General features: G+C 39.2%; 1 protein-coding gene across 1 annotated transcript in view; it reads left to right on the forward strand.

Moving 5' to 3' along the window:
- GDF11 (growth differentiation factor 11) overlaps positions 1-20,426 on the forward strand; it is a 723,033-nt gene that overhangs the window by 691,391 nt on the left and 11,216 nt on the right. The window lies entirely within an intron of this gene.

The raw sequence follows: 20,426 nt of genomic DNA on the forward strand, positions 1-20,426 counted from the left end.
TCTCTACTCACTACTGTATTGTAAAAATAGAAATAATTTACCATACAAATTTTACACAAAGGACAAGTGATCAATACTGCCAACACAGCTGCTGCAATATGGTGCTCAAGAAACGCACGTGCACTTCCCACTTAGGTATGCTCTTCAACAAAGGACACCAAAGGATACCAAAAGAATGAAGTACATAATAATAAAAGTAAAATAGAAAGTTTATTTTTATTATTTTTTTGTGCAATTTCTATCTGAATGATGGAAATGTAATTATGAGTTTCACGTTCCTTTCAAAAACTAATTTGATTTGCTGACATTTGGCCAGTAACAGTTAATGCTAATTTTCAAAATATAAATTACTGGAAAAGTCTATTAAAATAGCATGCTCTACCTCAATCATGAAAGTTTAATTTTAAATGTCTCCCTTTGACTATGTGTTTAACCAGTTACTTTACAGAGGCATTATTTCTAAAAACATTTAACAACTGCAATAATTATATATATTTTTTAAATGACTCATTATCTCCTTTTATTAATATAAACTTGTATAAAAGCAGCACATATTAAAAACACAATGCAACAGCTTTCAATTGATTTGTGAATTACAAGTTAACATCAGTCTTTAAATAAATGGAGACAGAGAGAAAAATAAAAAGAGATACGGCATCCTCTGACTTAACAGACATAACATATATGGAGTTTGTACCTAATTAAATCAAATAACCATGAAAAAGGGAGGCTTAGCAATATTCAATGTCAAAAACTTTAGTTTAAATAATGTGGACACTGCACACTTAACTTCAAACTCTGGGTTTTAAATTATGGATTTAAATTTGAATTGACCCTTTGACTTCCTTTCAGTATTGGGTTATGCTCACTTACTGTCCCCCCTGTTAATGAGCTGCATCTGAACACAATTTGTGAATCACAAGAGATGTAGGATATTACTTTACTCTTCTGCTTGGTGTCATCTGTTCTTAGGTTACCTCCGCTTCCAGTTGTGTCACATGACCCTGCTCACTACATCCTCCTTCTGATTAATCTATATATCCTTCACTTGCTTGGAGGCATCAAGAGGAGTGCCTCCTATTGGTACCAATTTTTGCTGCTAATATATTGACAGAACACAGATGGCGCTGCAGCACAGCTTTCCTTTGACCCATGTACTGCAATGGAGAGAAGCGTTCCTGTACCTGCCTCTCCATAGCATTACATGGGGGGGAAATGGTGAGAAAAAAAATTTGGACTTTTTTTTGTTTTACTTAAAATTTAATTAAGCTTTGGCCACATATGGCAGGGTTGGCACTGCCTCCCCTGCCTCCTATGAGTGCACGTCCCTGAGCTGCCTATATGCTTCATCCATATACTGTTGTTTGTTCAATACCACAATCGAACCTCCTTTATCTGATTCAACAATGACTATGTCTTGTTTATTTTTGGATGAAGACTTCTCATGGTAAGTGAATCTTTTGAGGTTAGTGTTAGGATTTTTTAAGGGTGTATTGGGTGGGTTTATTTTTTAGGTTAGGGCTTTGGGCTGCAATAGAGCTAAATGCCCTTTTAAGGGCAATGCCCATCCAAATGCCCTTTTCAGGGCAATGGGGAGCTTAGGTTTTTTTAGTTATGGTTTTAATTTGGGGGTTGGTTGTGTGGGTGGTGGGTTTTACTGTTGGGGGGGGTTGTTTGTATTTTTTTTAACAGGTAAAAGAGATGATTTCTTTGGGGCAATGCCCCGCAATAGGCCCTTTTAAGGGCTATTGGTAGTTTAGTTTAGGCTAGAGTTTTTTTTACTTTGGGTGGGCTTTTTTATTTTGATAGGGCTATTAGATTAGGTGTAATTAGTTTAAAGATCTTGTAATTTGTTTTTTATGTTCTGTAATTTAGTGTGGTTTTTTTTGGTAATTTAGCTAATTTTATTTAATGTATTTAATTGTATTTAATGTAGGGAATTTATTTAATTGTAGTGTTAGGTGTTATTGTAACTTAGGTTAGGTTTTATTTTACAGGTAAATTTGTATTTATTTTATCTAGGTAGTTATTAAATAGTTAATAACTATTTAGTAACTATTCTACCTAGTTAAAATAAATACAAACTTGCCTGTAAAATAAAAATAAACCCTAAAATAGGTACAATGTAACTATTAGTTATATTGTAGCTAGCTTAGGGTTTATGTTATAGGTAAGTATTTAGTTTTGAATAAGAATTATTTAGTTAATGATAGGAATTTTTCTTTAGATTTATTTAAATTATATTTAAGTTAGGGAGTGTTAGGGTTAGGGTTAGACTTAGATTTAGGGGTTAATAAATATAATATAGTGGCGGCGACATTGGGGGCGGCAGATTAGGCAGATTAGGGGTTAATAAATGTAGGTAGGTGGTGGCGATGTTAGGGGCGGCAGATAAGGGGTTAATAATATTTAAATAGTGTTTGCTATGCGGAGTACGGCGGTTTAGAGGTTAATATTATTATAGTGGCACGACGTTGGGGGCGGCAGATTAGGGGTTAATCAGTATAATGTAGGTGTCGGCGATATTGTGGGCGGCAGATTAGGGTTTAATCAGTATAATGTAGGTGGCGACGATGTCCGGAGCGGCAGATTAGGGGTTAATCAGTATAATGTAGGTGTTGGTGATGTCGGGGGAGGCAGATAAGGGGTTAATAAGTGTAAGATTAGGGGTGTTTAGACTCAGGGTTCATGTTAGGCTGTTAGGTGTAAACATAAATGTAGTTTCCCCATAGGAATCAATGGGGCTGCGTTACTGAGCTAAACGCTGCTTTTTGCAGGTGTTAGAATTTTTCTCAGCCAGCTCTCCTCATTGATGTCTATGGGGAAATCGTGCACGAGCACGTATAACCAGCTCACCGCTCACATAGGCAGCGCTGGTATTGGAGTGCAGTGTGGAGTGCAATTTTGCTCTATGCTCACTTCTTGCCGGTTAACGCCGGGTTGATAAAAACCCATAATACCAGCGCTGCAGGAAAGTGAGCGGTGAGGATAAACTGCAAGTTAGCAACGCACCCCTGTTAACGCACAACTCGTAATCTAGGCGAAGGTTATTTTTAAATTTCTGCGGTGTTTGTGTTTATCTGTAATTTTCCTCTTTCTCATTTACTCTACCCACACATATTATATACCGTTTTTCTCGCCATTAAATGGACTTTCTAAAAATACCATTATTTTCATCATATCTTATAATTTACTGTAAAAAAATTATAAAATATGAGGAAAAAATGGAAACAAATACACTTTTTCTAAGTTTGACCCCCAAAATCTGTTACACATCTACAACCACCAAAAAACACCCATGCTAAATAGTTTCTAAATTTTGTCCTGAGTTTAGAAATACCCAATGTTTACAAAGTATTGATCTAGGTCCATTTTGGTATATTTCATGCCACCATTTCACCGCCAAATGCGATCAAATAAAAAAAAATTGTTCACATTTTCACAATTTTTTTTACAAACTTTAGGTTTCTCACTGAAATTATTTACAAACAATTGTGCAATTATGGCACAAATGGTTGTAAATGCTTCTCTGGGATCCCCTTTGTTCAGAAATAGCAGACATATATGGCATTGGCGGTGCTTTTTGGTAATTAGAAGGCCGCTAAATGCCACTGAGCACCACACGTGTATTATGCTCAGCAGTGAATGGGGTTAATTAGAGAGCATGTAGGGAGCTTTTAGGGTTCATTTTAGCTTTAGTGTAGTGTAGTAGACAACCCCAAGTATTGATCTAGGCCCATTTTGGTATATTTCATGCCACCATTTAATCGCCAAATGCGATCAAATTAAAAAAAACATTAGATTTTTCACAATTTTTGGTTTCTCACTGAAATTATTTACAAACACCTTGTGCAATTATGGCACAAATGGTTGTAAATGCTTCTCTGGGATCCCCTTTGTTCAAAAATAGCAGACATATATGGCTTTGGCATTGCTTTTTGGTAATTAGAAGGCCACTAAATGCTGCTGCTCACCACACGTGTATTATGCCAAGCAGTGAAGGAGTTAATCAGGGAGCTTGTAGGGTTAATTTTAGCTTTGGTGTAGTAGACAACCCAAAGTATTGATCAAGGCCCATTTTGGTATATTTCATGCCACCATTTCACTGCCAAATGTGATCAAATAAAAAAAAATCGTTCACTTTTTCACAAACTTTTTCACAAACTTTAGGTTTCTCACTGAAATTATTTACAAACAGCTTGTGCAATTATGGCACAAATGGTTGTAAATGCTTCTCTGGGATCTCCTTTGTTCAGAAATAGCAGACATATATGGCTTTGGCATTGCTTTTTGGTAATTAGAAGGCCTCTAAATGCCGCTGCGCATCACACGTGTATTATGTCTAGCAGTGAAGGGGTTAATTAGGTAGCTTGTAGGGTTAATTTTAGCTTTATTGTAGAGATTAGCCTCCCAGTCTGCTAGTACCCAGTTTACAATAAAAACATTTTTTTTTTTCACTTTTCCACTATTTTTCTGTAGTGTAGCTTCCCCCCCAAAGACCAACCCCCCACGCCCTCCCAAAGACCAACCCCCCACGCCCTCCCAGATCCCGTAGATCCCAATTCCCTTCCTCCTCTCTCCCACTTTATTTTCCAAAATGTCTTCCATAGGCTAGCAGTTCCCACCCCCTCCTGCCCCGTGCGAGCCCGTGCACGCTCCCGGTGACTCTGCCCGCGATACCGTCCCCCTCTAACTGATTGCTCACAACGATGGCCACCCACCCACCAACGATCACGGCCATCGATGTCCGATGCATAGAGGGCAACAGAGTGGCTCTCTCTGCATCGGATGGCTAAAAACTGTTATTGCAGGATGCCTCAATATCAAGGCATCGCTGCAATAACAGGAAAGCGGCTGGAAGCGATCAGGATCGCTTCCACCACTTTCAAAGACCAACGATGTATGGGGTACGTCCTCGGTCGTTAACTGCATTTTCTTGCAGGACGTACCCCATACGTCGTTGGTCGTTAAGGGGATATATATAATTTTGTATCTTTGTCTTGAGATTTGTTTACTTTTTTTATATTTTTGTTCTCATTTTTGTCTAGAATAAACATAGGTCAGCATGTATAGGTCATACTAGCTTTCCTAGTTTTATAAATGTTCTATATACTTTTGTTTATATATATATATATATATATATACATATATATATAGTTGCTTTTTAGGATTTGTATTGATGCTGATATTTTATACTGCTTTTACTATTATTTTTTTAATATTTTTTATATGAATTTTACATAATGCAGATTTTTTTCATTGTTTTTCCTACATTGCATTTTTTAATTGTAATTCTTAATTGTAATTGCCATTGTGTATTTTAGTCTATATGTGATCCCATCTATCATACCGTTAGTAGCTCTTTCACATATATACTTTTTACCTATTTGTTACATTGAGGCTATATGCCCAAGACTACAATTCCCATAAATCCTATCTTAAATCCAGAAACTGGTTGATGCTGATACCAGATATGACATCACATGACTCAGACGTAATAGTACTTCCGTTTTCTAATCACAGCCACAACAGGAAGTAGATGGTGAGTTTTTGGCGCCATTTCACAAACACAGATATGGATTTGATTGGCTCACATATGATATTTATATGCACCATACTGGCATCATTTTAGTCTTCAAAAAAGGGCTGAAACACGTTGACTATTTATTCTAGTGTCTGTTACAAAGATTTCTGGTAAGCAGATTTATTTTTTGCACTCTATGTGTTATATATTATAGACATTTTGCAAATGTTGTTTTCTCCAACATTGGTGTGTCCGGTCCACGGCGTCATCCATTACTTGTGGGATATTCTCCTCCCCTACAGGGAAAGGCAAGGAGAGCACACAGCAGAGCTGTCCATATAGCTCCCCCTCTAGCTCCGCCCCCCAGTCATTCTCCTTGCCGCTCTGAACAAGTAGCATCTCCTCGGGGATGGTGAGGAGTTTGTGGTGTTAGTTGTAGTTTTTTATATCTTCTATCAAGAGTTTGTTATTTTAAAATAGTGCTGGCTTGTACTATTTACTCTACAACAGAAAAGTGATGAAGATTTCTGTTAAGAGGAATATGATTTTAGCACAAGTAACTAGAATCCATTGCTGTTACCACGCAGGACTGTTGAAACCAGAGAACTTCAGTTGGGGGTAACAGTTTGCAGACTCATCTGCTTCAGGTATGACTAGTCTCCTTCTAACAACACAGGCTAATGCTAGATGACAGTCATTTTTCCCCTCAGGGAAAATGGTAAGCCATTTTTCTTTCACCTCAGCAAAAAAGATAACAGGCTTCCCCTTTTTGATTTTTATGCTGGTAGACATTGTTAGGGGCAAAATCGATTGGTTTTTATTACAATATCATGGCATTTGAACTGTTTTATAAGCTCATATACACACTTGGGAACGTTTTTTATTGATCTGGCATGTTTTAGACACCTAAATCTAGTCAGGAAGGCCCCTTCACTCTAGTGTGCTGAGGGAGGAAGCCTCATTTTGGTGCTTCAGCTGTGCTGTTGATTTCAAGGCAGTGCATGCAGTTTTCATGTGAGAGGGTCCTGTGACTCAGAAAGTGACTCCAGACGGCTTATTTCTGTGGATGATTGACCCCTAAGGAAGGTAAAATGCTGCAGCAATACTGTAGCAGGGATTGTAGTGTATAAAAATGGTTAAATCCAACAATTAGCTCTGGTTTGCTTGTTTTAAGAGCTAGAGTCTCCATATTTGCTGTGCAATACTTTCTAAGCATTAAGACACTGGGGTCCAAATTTCATAAAAATCGGATATTGCCTTCATAGTTTTTTGAACATTCAGAAATAAAGTGTGTAATTTTATTATTTAAAGAGACAGTAACGTTTTTGTTTAAAATCGTTTTTATTGCATTGTTTGCCTGCCTAAATCTGTTTAACATGTCTATGCCATCAGATAACCTATGTTCTGTGTGTGGAGACAAATGTGTTCCCCCTTTGAGTGTTTGTGATAATTGTGCCATAGCGTCCAAACAAAATAAGGACAGCTCTGTTACATTTCATAATGTTGCCCAAGATAATTTATCTAATGAAGGTAGTGAGGATAATTCTACATCCTCTACTTCTGTGTCTACACCAGCTTTGCCCGCGCAGGCGACACCTAGCGCGCCAGTGCTTATTTCTATGAAACAATTAACAGCAGTAGTGGATAATTCTATAGCAAATCTTTTATCCAAACTGCCAGCATTTCAGAGAAAGCGTGATTGTTCAGTTTTAAATACAGATAAAAAAAGATGAACAATCAGATGCTGACGATGCCTTATCTATTTTACCCTCACATCAATCGGAATTGGCTGTGAGGGAAGGGCTGTCTGAGGGTGAAATTTCAGACTCAGGAAAAATTTCTCAACAGGCAGAACCTGATATAGTAGCATTTAAATTTAAGCTAGAACATCTCCGCGCTTTGCTTAAGGAGGTATTAGCTACTCTGGATGACTGTGATTCTGTAGTAGTACCAGAGAAGTTGTGCAAATTGGACAAATTTTTAGAGGTCCCAGTGCACGAAGACGCTTTTCCAATACCCAAGAGGGTAGCGAGCATAGTGGATAAGGAGTGGGAGAAGCCAGGTGTACCCTTTGCCCCACCTCCTATATTTAAGAAAATGTTTCCCATAGTAGACCCTAGAAGGGACGCATGGCAGACGGTCCCGAAGGTTGAGGGAGCTGTTTCAAAAATAGCGAAGCGCACAACTATTCCTATAGAGGACAGCTGCTCTTTCAAAGATCCTATGGATAAAAATTGGAAGGATTGCTTAAAAAGATTTTTGTTCAACAAGGGTTCATCCTTCAACCAGCTACGTGTGTTATTACTGTCACTTCAGTGGCGTCCTTTTGGTTCGAGGAACTAGAAAGGTCGCTCCAGAAAGAGACTTCCTATGAAGAAGTCATGGACAGAATTCACGCATTAAAGTTAGCTAATTCCTTTATATTGGATGCCGCTTTTCAAATAACGAAATTGGCGGCTATAGTAGCGCGGAGGGCGCTTTGGCTAAAATCCTGGTCGGCAGATGTGTCGTCCAAGACTAAGTTACTTAATATTCCTTTCAAGGGTAAGACCCTTTTTGGGCCGGAATTGAAGGAAATTATTTCAGACATCACTGGGGGTAAGGGCCATGCCCTCCCACAGGATAGGCCTTTTAAGGCTAAGAACAAGTCTAATTTTCGTTCCTTTCACAATTTCAGGAACGGACCGGCTAATAACTCCACTGCCGCTAGACAAGAAGGTAACGCGGCCAGGCCCAAACACGCTTGGAAGCCCATGCAAGGCTGGAACAAGGGTAAACAGACCAAGAAACCTGCTGCTGCTACCAAGACAGCATGAAGGGGTAGCCCCCGATCCGGGACCGGATCTGGTAGGGGGCAGACTATCTCTCTTCGCTCAGGCTTGGGCAAGAGATGTTCCGGATCCCTGGGTACTAGAGATAGTCTCCAAGGGATACCTGCTAGAGTTCAAGGGACTTCCTCCAAAGGGAAGATTCCACCTGTCTCACTTATCTTCAGACCAGATAAAGAAACAGGCATTCTTACATTGTGTAAGAGACCTATCAAAGATGGGAGTGATAAACCCAGTCCCCTCCGGGGAACAAGGTCTCGGTTTTTACTCAAACCTGTTTGTGGTTCCCAAAAAAGAGGGAACTTTCAGGCCAATCCTGGATTTAAAGATATTAAACAATTTCCTCAGAGTTCCATCCTTCACGTGGCTCTTCCATTCGGTTTAGCCACCGCTCCCAGAATTTTCTCAAAGTTCTAGGGTCCCTTCTAGCGGTCCTAAGGACGAGGGGCATCGCTGTAGCACCTTATCTAGACGACATCCTAATCCAAGCGTCGTCTCTTTCCAAAGCGAGGGCCCACACAGACATTGTGTTGGCTTTTCTCAGATCTCACGGGTGGAAGGTGAACATAGAAAAGAGTTCACTGTCACCGTCCACAAGGGTTCCGTTTCTGGGAACAATAATAGATTTTATGGAAATGAAGATCTTCCTGACAGAAGTCAGAAAGTTAAAGCTTCTAAACGCTTGTCGAGTTCTTCATTCTATTCCTCAACCCTCCATAGCTCGGTGCATGGAAGTAATAGGACTAATGGTCGCAGCAATGGACGTGGTTCCTTTTGCTCGAATTCATCTAAGACCATTACAGCTGTGCATGCTCAATCAGTGGAATTGGGACTATACAGACTTGTCTCCCCAAATTCAAGTAGACCAGGTAACCAGGGACTCACTTCTCTGGTGGTTGACCCAGGATCACCTGTCTCAGGGAATGAGTTTCTGCAGACCGGAGTGGGTCATTGTCACGACCGACGCCAGCCTCTTGGGGTGGGGCGCGGTCTGGGACTCCCTGAAAGCTCAGGGCCTATGGTCTCGGGAAGAGTCGCTTCTCCCGATAAACATTTTGGAACTAAGAGCAATATTCAATGCGCTCCTGGCTTGACCTCAGCTAGCGAAAGCCAGGTTCATAAGATTTCAGTCGGACAACATAACGACTGTTGCGTACATCAATCATCAGGGGGGAACAAAGAGTTCCCTAGCGATGAAGGAAGTAACCAAGATCATCCAATGGGCAGAGAATCACTCCTGCCATCTATCTGCTATTCACATCCCAGGAGTAGACAACTGGGAGGCGGACTATTTGAGTCGTCAGACTTTCCATCCGGGGGAGTGGGAACTCCACCCGGAGGTCTTTGCTCAGTTAACCCAATTATGGGGCATTCCAGACATGGATCTAATGGCGTCCCGTCAGAACTTCAAGATTCCTTGTTACGGGTCCAGATCCAGGGATCCCAAGGCGATTCTAGTGGATGCATTAGTGGCGCCTTGGTCGTTCAACCTAGCGTATGTGTTTCCACCGTTTCCTCTCCTTCCCAGGCTCATAGCCAGGATCAAACAGGAAAAGGCCTCGGTGATTCTGATAGCTCCTGCGTGGCCACGCAGGACTTGGTATGCAGACCTGGTGAATATGTCATCGGCTCCACCATGGAAGCTACCTTTGAGACAGGATCTTCTAGTACAAGGTCCATTCGAACATCCAAATCTAGTTTCTCTGCAGCTGACTGCTTGGAAATTGAACGCTTGATTTTATCCAAACGTGGGTTTTCGAATTCTGTGATAGATACTCTGGTCCAAGCCAGAAAACCTGTGACTAGAAAGATTTACCATAAAATATGGCGTAAATATATCTGTTGGTGTGAATCCAAGGGATTCTCCTGGAGTAAAATAAAAATTCCAAGGATTCTCTCCTTTCTCCAAGAAGGTTTGGATAAAGGGTTGTCCGCTAGTTCTCTAAAGGGACAGATTTCTGCTTTATCTGTCTTGTTACACAAACGACTGGCAGCTGTGCCAGATGTACAAGCTTTTGTTCAGGCTTTGGTTAGAATCAAGCCTGTTTACAGAACCATGACTCCTCCTTGGAGTCTAAATTTAGTTCTTTCAGTTCTTCAAGGGGTTCCGTTTGAACCTTTACATTCCATAAATATTAAGTTATTATCTTGGAAAGTACTGTTTTTGGGTGCTATTTCTTCTGCTAGAAGAGTTTCTGAATTATCTGCTTTGCAGTGTAATCCACCCTATCTGGTTTTCCATTCAGATAAGGTTGTTTTGCGTACTAAGCCTGGTTTTCTTCCAAAAGTTGTTTCCAACAAGAATATTAACCAGGAAATAGTTGTTCCTTCTCTGTGTCCGAAACCAGTTTCAAAGAAGGAACGTTTATTACACAATTTAGATGTTGTTCGTGCTTTAAAGTTCTATTTAGAAGCAACAAAAGATTTTAAACAAACCTCATCTTTGTTTGTCGTTTACTCTGGTAAGAGGAGAGATCAAAACCTCTCTCTCTTTCTGGCTAAAAAGCATTATCCGATTGGCCTATGAGACTGCCGGACGACAGCCTCCTGACCGAATCACAGCTCACTCTACTAGGGCTGTGGCTTCCACATGGGCCTACAAGAACGAGGCTTCTGTTGATCAGATATGTAAGGCAGCGACTTGGTATTCTCTGCACACTTTTGCCAAATTCTACAAATTTGATACTTATGCTTCTTCGGAGGCTATTTTTGGGAGAAAGGTTTTGCAAGCCGTGGTGCCTTCCATTTAGGTAACCTGATTTGCTCCCTCCCTTCATCCGTGTCCTAAAGCTTTGGTATTGGTTCCCACAAGTAATGGATGACGCCGTGGACCGGACACACCAATGTTGGAGAAAACAGAATTTATGCTTACCTGATAAATTACTTTCTCCAACGGTGTGTCCGGTCCACGGCCCGCCCTGGTTTTCCTAATCAGGTTGAAAAAAATTTTGTCTTTATACACTACAGTCACCACGGCACCCTATAGTTTCTCCTTTTTCTCCTAACCGTCGGTCGAATGACTGGGGGGCGGAGCTAGAGGGGGAGCTATATGGACAGCTCTGCTGTGTGCTCTCCTTGCCTTTCCCTGTAGGGGAGGAGAATATCCCACAAGTAATGGATGACGCCGTTGACCGGACACACCGTTGGAGAAAGTAATTTATCAGGTAAGTATAAATTCTGTTTTTCTTTTATCATCCATAGAAACTTCCTCCACTCTTTTTTGAAGATAATTGAGGATATCACCTTGATTTGGGATATATCACTTCACTCCTAGATATATTTTTCTTTTTCTATATTCTTTTTGGACACATTGCCAGGACACGTTATTTTTTCACATCATATTGGGACATCCGATATACGGTGTAGTTTTTGGCGCAAGCGAGGGAACCCGCACTGCCCGTAGTTTCACCTCGCACATCGGGGTATTACATATATGGCGCCGGCAGTTGCTAAAGTAAGTCTGATAAACCAGCGATGTCCAGAAATAAGCGTAAGTACAAATTTCTGGAGTCGCCAGTGACTTACGGCACTTTAGAAACTGCCTGCGCCTTAAAAAAACTAACTAAAGTATTAAATCTCCCGTAACTGTCTAACATGCCTCCCAAAAATAGCCCGACACGTATACCCCTATATCCGCAATCCAATCTATGTATTATTAACCCCTAGACCGACAATTATTAACCCCTAAACCGCCATAGCCCACACCGCAATAAACCTATCCTAGTATTAACCCCTAAACCGCCGTTCCTGGAGCCCACCGCCACCTACATTTTATGTATTAACCCCTAAACCGTTGCTCCCGGACCCCGCCGCACCTAAATAAAGTGTTTAACCCCTAAACCGCCGCTCCTGGGCCCCGCCGCCACCTACATTAAATATATTAACCCCTAAACCTACGTCTAACCCTAACACCCCCTTAACTTAATTTTTATTTAAATAAATCTAAACAATATTAATATTATTAACTAAAGTATTCCTATTTAAAACTAAATACTTACCTATAAAATAAACCCTAAGATAGCTACAATATAATTAATAATTACATTGTAGCTATTTTAGGATTTATATTTATTTTACAGGTAACTTTGTATTTATTTTAACTAGGTACAATAGCTATTAAATAGTTAATAACTATTTAATAGCTACCTAGTTAAAATAATTACAAAATTACCTGTAAAATAAATCCTAACCTAAGTTACAAATACACCTAACACTACACTATCAATAAATTAATTAAATAAATTAACTACAATTATGTATAATAAAATACAATTAAATAAACTAAACTATATTACAAAAAATAAAAAAATATTACAAGAAGTTTAATCTAATTACACCTAATCTAAGCCCCCTAATAAAATAAAAAAGCCCCCGAAAATAATAAAATTCCCTATCCTAAACTAAATTACAAATAGCCCTTAAAAGGGCCTTTTGCGGGGCATTGCCCCAAAGTAATCAGCTCTTTTACCTGTAAAAAAAACAAATACAATACCCCCCCAACATTACAACCCACCACCCACACACCCCTACTCTAAAACCCACCCGATCCCCCGTTAAATAAACCTAACACTACCCCATTGAAAATCACCCTACCTTGAGCCATCTTCACCCAGCCGGGCCGAAGTCTTCATCCGATCCGGGCACAAGTGGTCCTCCAGCCTGACAGAAGTCTTCATCCGATCAGGGCAGAAGAGGTCCTCCATCCTGCAGAAGTGTTCATCCAAGCGGCATCTTCTATCTTCATCCTTCCGGCGATGAGCGGCTCCATCTTGAAGATAGGATAGGATTCTATCAGACAATCGGAATTAAGGTAGGAAAATCCGATTGGTTGATTTAATCAGCCAATCGGATTGAAGTTCAATCCGATTGGCTGATTGGATCAGCCAATAGAATGCGACAAAATGCATATCGGATCGGGGAATAATGTAAAGGATTCTGTCCCAGGACCATATATATGAGCAAATACACATTATCTAACAAAAGTGAGTACACCCCCCAAATTTGTATAAATATTTTATTATATCTTTTCATGTGACAACACCAAGAAATGACATTTTGCTACAATGTAAAGTAGTGAGTGTACAACCTGTATAACAGTGTAAATGTGCTGTCCCCTCACAATAACTCAACACACAGCCATTAATGTCTAAACCGTTGGCAACAAAAGTGAGTACACCCCTAAGTGGAAATGTCCAAATTAGGCCCAATTAGCCATTTTCCCTCCCCAGTGTCATGTGACTCGTTAGTGTTACAAGGTCTCAGGCATGAATGCGGAGCAGGTGTGTTACATTTGGTGTTATCGCTCTCACACTCTCTCATACTGGTCACTGAAAGTTCAACATGGCACCTCATGGCAAAGAACTCTCTGAGGATCTTAAAAAAAGAATTGTTGCTCTACATAAAGATGGCCTAGGCTATAAGAAGATTGCCAAGACCCTGAAACTGAGCTGCTGCATAGTGGGCAAGACCATACAGCGGTTTCACAGGACAGGTTCCACTCAGAACCGACCTCGCCATGGTCGACCAAAGAAATTGAGTGTACGTGCTCAGCGTCCTATCCAGAGGTTGTCTTTGGGAAATAGACATATGTATGCTGCCAGCATTGCTGCAGAGGTTGAAGGGGTGGGGGGTCAGCCTGTCAGTGCTCAGACCATTCCCCACACACTGAATCATATTGGTCTGCATGGCTGTTGTCCCAGAAGGAAGCCTCTTCTAAAGATGATGCACAAGAAAGCCCGCAAACAGTTTGCTGAAGACAAGCAGACTAAGTACATGAATTACTAGAACCATGTCCTGTGGTCCGATGAGACCAAGATAAACTTATTTGGTTCAGATGGTGTCAAGCGTGTGTGGCAGCAACCAGGTGAGGAGTACAAAAACAAGTGTGTCTTGCCTACAGTGAAGCAGGGTGGTGGGAGTGTCATGGTCTGGGGCTGCATGAGTGCTGCCGACACTGGGGAACTACAGTTCATTGAGGGAACCATGAATTCCAACATGTACTGTGACATACTGAAGCAGAGCATGATCCCCTCCCTTCGGAGACTGGGCTGCAGGGCAGTATTCCAACATGATAAAGACCCCAAACACACCTCCAAGACGACCTTAACCCTATTGAGCATCTGTGGGGCATCCTCAAACGGAAGGTTGGGGAGCACAAGGTCTCTAACATCAACCAGCTCTGTGATGTCATCATGGAGGAGTGAAAGAGGACTCCAGTGGCAACCTGTGAAGCTCCTGTGAGCTCCATGCTCAAGAGGGTTAGGGCACTGCTGGAAAATAATGGTGGCCACATAAAATATTGACACTTAGGCCCAATTTGGACATTTCCACTTAGGGGTGTACTCATTTTTGTTGCCAATGGTTTAGACATTAATGGCTGTGTGTTGAGTTATTTTGAGGGGACAGCAAATTTACACTGTTCTACAGGCTGTACACTCACTACTTTACAATGTAGCAAAGTGTCATTTCTTCAGTGTTGTCACATGAAAAGATATAATAAAATATTTACAAAAATGTAAGGGTTGTACTCACTTTGGTGAGATACTGTATATACAAACTAAAAAGTTTCCATAAAATAGCTGTAGAGTGTCTAAATGTTAATAAACTATACTTACCAATAGACACTCGTCTATCACCAAATAAGCAACAAACAGCCAAACCAGTACTGAAACTAATCAGCAAAGGTTAAGGAATAGGATTATATTGTTGATCCATAAAGGGAGTTATGGAAGGTTTATGAAAAATTTCCCATGAGGTGAAAAAAGAATCACAAACGATACTCCAAATACATCCCTCTGACAAGCACTATACTCTAAGGGGAAACCAAGCCTCAAAAAAGACTGAAAACCCCTTTCTCTGAAGAATCAAATGCATCTTCATTCTTTAACCACCTCCAGCAGAGGCAAAGTAAAGACTGAGATATGTGGGAAGGGTTTTTATAGGGCTCTTGGGATTTGGGAATCTTTGCCTCCTCCTAGTGGTAGAGGAGCAATTCCCAGTAGTAATGGATTGTGGACTCTCACCATCTGTATGAAAGAAAACAAGCTTATAAGGTTTGTTTGAATTTAACTTTTGGGTGCACTAAAGATACACTGCATTATAACTGGAATTTTAGCATTTACATGTTTTCTTTACCTTTATAGTAGTATAATTAACACAGTAGCTTTAGTATTATTATTATTATTATTACATTTATTATTATCACATTTATATTTGTTATCTATATGTAATATTTATCTACAAATATCATGTATAAGTCCTTTGGGGTAAACAACCTCAAATATCAAGCAATTTTGCTAATATTAGAGTTCAATGGCAATATATAAAATATTTAAATGTGGTTAAAGAGATTTTATTCAATGGGAATTTTAAACTTTACCTATGTGGTGCTACCCCTTCCCAAAAAACAATACAATAAAATTACATTTTTAGTGGGTGAGTGATCTAGTGATCACTATTAAGAGATACATATATAGCAAATTTTATTCAATATAAATGAAAAAAATTGTTGAAATTAGCACATCTAGGCAAGTATAGCGCTGCAGAATCTGTTGGCGCTCTACAAATAACCGATAATAATAATAATATAGTATCCCTGCTTGCTTTTACCCAGTAAAACTCCATATACATTGTTACCAATACACAAGAGGATTCTTGGTAAGATATGCAAATTAGATATGCAACATCTCAAACTCTTTGCTTTAAATACTGTGTTAACACACAGCGATCCCATAATGGGATGAATGCAGCAAATGCAGAAATCACTACTAGACAGCTTTTTTGTTCTTATTAGAACTAATCAGTAGTAGATAGATTTCTGATTGCTGCTAAGTAAAGCTCATTCCAGGGTTAAATCAAAATTCATTAAAATTATGGTGGAGATAAAAGTTTGAGATTAAAACCCTCCATGTCTCAGAAGTAAATCAAAAAAATTTGTTGCACAGGAAATTAGCACATCTAGGCAAGTATCCCCGCTTGCCTAGATGTGCTAATTTCCTGTGCAACAATTTTTTATTGATTTGCTTTTGAGACATTGAGGATTTTAATTTCAAACTTTTATCTCCACCATAATTTTAATGAATTTTAATAATATATATATTTACATTTTTTATTTATTTTTAATAAATGTTATGTTTTATGTTCATAGCACTTATGATGAACACACAATACAATTTGTAAATATTAACAGGACAAGAGTGCTATGTATGTATCTCTTAATAGTGATCACTTGATTACTTGTCCACTAGTTTTACTTAAAGGGACATTAAACTCATTTTTTTTCTTTCATGATTTAGATAGAGAATACCATTTTAAACAACTTTCTAATTTACTTCAATTAGCTAATTTGCTTCATTCTCTTGATATTCTTTCCTGAAAAGCATATCTCGATAGGCTCAGTAGCTTCTGATTGGTAGCTGCACATAGATGCCTCATGTGATTGGTTCACCAATGTGCATTGCTATTTCTTTAACAAAGGATATCTAAAGATTGCAGCAAATTAGATAATAGAAGTAAATTGGAATGTTGTTTAAAATTGTATTCTCTATCTGAATCGTGAAAGAAATTTTTTGGGTTTAATGGCCCTTTAAATATACATAGCACCTTATTTACCCAGTATAATAAAAGAGACAAAGGCTAATTAAATCGGGATCAAGTCCTGGATATTTTGAATAGTGCCATTGGGTATTTCCTAAAAAAGCTAAATTTCAACTGAGCAAGCATTTAAAACAGACATTTCTCAGCTTCTGCATAACAAATGGTTGCTTCTAGTAATTTTACATAATTACCTGGATGCTTAGTGAACAATATGACCTCAAGAAGGGACATTCCACAAAAAAAGGAGGAATATAACAAAACAGATCAAAATTGTACTTACGATACAAAAAAATATTATGGGCTTCATTTAAGAAGCTGTGAATGCAGCTGTGGAGCGTCTTTGGCTGCCTGAGAGCCTGGAGATGATAGTTAAAAAGTAGTGGTCATATGATCGCTGCTACTTAACCTAGTACGCCAACTCTAAAGTGGCATTTCTCAATCCTCCCGGACTTCTTCGACCAGGGTGATTGCCAGCAACATTGCACACGCAATGCAGAGCAGACAGTGGAGATGTCTGCTATTGTCCGACTGGCTGTTAGTAAATGTAGGTATATGTTTGTTTATTTATTATAGCAGCATTACTGTGTAGCCAAAGTTTAAGGTTAAACCATTATTCTATAGTAAATACAATTTTCATTTTTTTTACTTTACAATGTATACACATGCTTAATTGCAGCTGTTACTTGAGATTGAGCTTATATATGGCCCCTAAAAGTGTATTCAATTACATTAGAAAACCTTTAGGGATTTTGACGCTAATAAAAACTATTGCCTTAGAAAAAGTAAAGTTTGAAAATTATAAGAGCTATTGTTTAAGGTTTAAACACAAATTCCTGTTTAAAATACTATGCAAAGAGAACTTGTTTCTTAACACATACCACCCACATCTATAAGAAACCAAGGGTCTATATATTATATGCATAAAATAGAAAAATGCAGTTACCCAGTTAATGTAGTGGATAGAGTACCTTGCTGCTGAACTTGTCACCGGTTCAAGTCTTTCTCAAGGCATTTCATAATTTAATTTTGTAAAAATTTAATAATAATGTAACAAAGTTCAGAGACAAATATCCTAAACTTATAAAGATATTTACAGCTCATTTTGTACACAATATAAGGACAAAGAGTGCAGTGAAAATGAAATACACAGAGAGTTTGTGTTTAAACATATTTACATATTTACTAAACAGCAAAAATCATTAATACAGAGTCTTTGCTTGTAAATGTATTTAACTAGTGTCTATTATGGTCCTACAGTATACTTTTGTATGAGATGTAAAACTACAAAATAATTTATGAACTGTCAAGACATAGGGGCAGATTAAAAGTGGTACAGTATTGTTAGCGTGAGTCGCAATAACCAATATCGTGACCACGCTAACTTCCATGTGTATTAAAGGTTGAAAATGAACGCGTTCACTTAAGAGCAATCTAAATTTGCGGGAGAGAAGACCTAGCGTAAAGAGTAAGAGTTTAAAAAAAAGTGAGCCAAACACAACATAAATACATTAAAATAAAGTGTTACACTCATATATACATTATCTGCTAATAATGATTTATATAAATATAATACAAATATTTTATAGGGGTTAAAAGGTATATGGTTTATGACATATGGTTTGAATGGAAAAAGCTATAATGTATTAATATAAGTGTAAATATGTGTGTGTATGTATATATATATATATATATATATACACAGTTCCAATGGTGACTGCACTCCAGGTATACACCTAAGCAAAGCAACTTCCAGGGTGAAAAATAATCTTTCCTTTGGGACATCACTGTGGTGCTGTTCATTTTGACTCTGGGGGACATTTGATAATGATGCCAGTAAGGTTTCGAAACGTCATGTTTTTTTCCTGTTTTAAACTATGTACATTAAAAGTTTTTTTTTATATAAAAGACCAGAGGGTGCAGTCTGTTTACGGAATACTATATATATGTAGATAAAATCACACGTAGGGCTCCGCACTCACTTTGTAACTAACAACTGCCCAGGGTGCATTAAAAAAAATTCACAGTCCACATCCACAGTAAGCACTCACCAGGTCTATAATATCAAGGCTTTTATTACCAGTAACGTTCCGGGGGTGTTAGCCCCGTCCTCAGACCGTATAACATACATTAAGACATACCTGTAATATATACCCCAGCACCAAACACCCGTGGCACAAACCGGAAGTCCCATGACGTCAGACCCTCTCCACTGCGCAGGACAGACCGTTACCATGGTAACCGGAAGCGGCGTGACTGTAACAGAAATAATAGTGACACATCATATATCATATATACATCTGATGGGATAACATTGAATATCAGCTTAATTCCCTAATTCTACCATAAGCTCAGGGCCGTCTTTAATATTGACTGGACCCTGGGCAAACATTTTCTTGCCCCCCCCCCCCCCTATGCAATTTCGCTCTCCACCCCAACATCCCAAAAAACAACTAAATCTATTTTTTTTTTTAATTATTAGCCCAGCAGTGGATTATCCACTGCTTAGCTAATCATTTAAAAAAATGAAATAAATTGCAATATGTGAAACTGGACCTAAGCAGTACTAATAAGTAAATAAATATATAAATTCCTCCACTGTGGATTCATTTAATATTCTTTTGAATGTGATTCTGGTGTGAGGTTAGTTGGTTAAAGAGATTTAGGGCAGCCAACAGGAGCAAAGCAAGGTAAAGACTGAGGAGGAAGCATGGAGGTGCAGTATAAGTTTACTGACTGGAACAGCAGAACTACTATGGGAAGCTGTAAAATCTGAGACAGAGAGAAAACAAAAACTATAAAAATAAACCTTACATTAATGTGTGAAGTATCAGCATGACACTATACATCAGCCACAGCAGCACATATCACTTCTTTGCTAGGAACAAGTTCCCTCTCACCTTCCACTAGACAATGCTGCATGGAGAGGGGTGTGTGTGCACTCACTTATTCTTCCCACTGACACCTTTCTACAAAGCACTGTTCCCCTAACAAACTTCAGTTAGTTGATCTTAGGGCCACAGCAGAAAGAACAGGGCTAAGGGGACCAGCAGACTGGATGCTGTCTGTCCAAAGCTGCATGGATTCAGTGTGAGATGAGTCACACAGCCTCAAGACTGAAGAGAGCAGTGTATGCAGCTGCACAGATGCTCAAATCCTCACGTGCTTGCTGCTCCAGCTTTCTGCTGCATGCGCCTACAGTCAGCCCTACCCAGAAACAATCCCCACCACCAGAGCAGTGACCTGGTAACAGTGGTAACCCCAGTAGGACCTTTTATGATGCACTGGGAATGGCTGGATGCTGAGTTAGGGCTTTGCATTCAGTGCTGCACAGTGCACATCTAAAACAGCACTTGGCAATAGCTTGGCATATCACATGACACCGGCACGGTCTGGCACAGTTTAAAAAAAATATATATAAGCAGAGTACTTTTGACTGTGACACTATTAGGACTGAATGTGTGTGTTCCCCATGTCAAATC

The sequence above is a fragment of the Bombina bombina genome, chromosome 3 (genome assembly GCF_027579735.1).
Source record: "Bombina bombina isolate aBomBom1 chromosome 3, aBomBom1.pri, whole genome shotgun sequence".
In the NCBI taxonomy this organism is placed as follows: domain Eukaryota; kingdom Metazoa; phylum Chordata; class Amphibia; order Anura; family Bombinatoridae; genus Bombina; species Bombina bombina.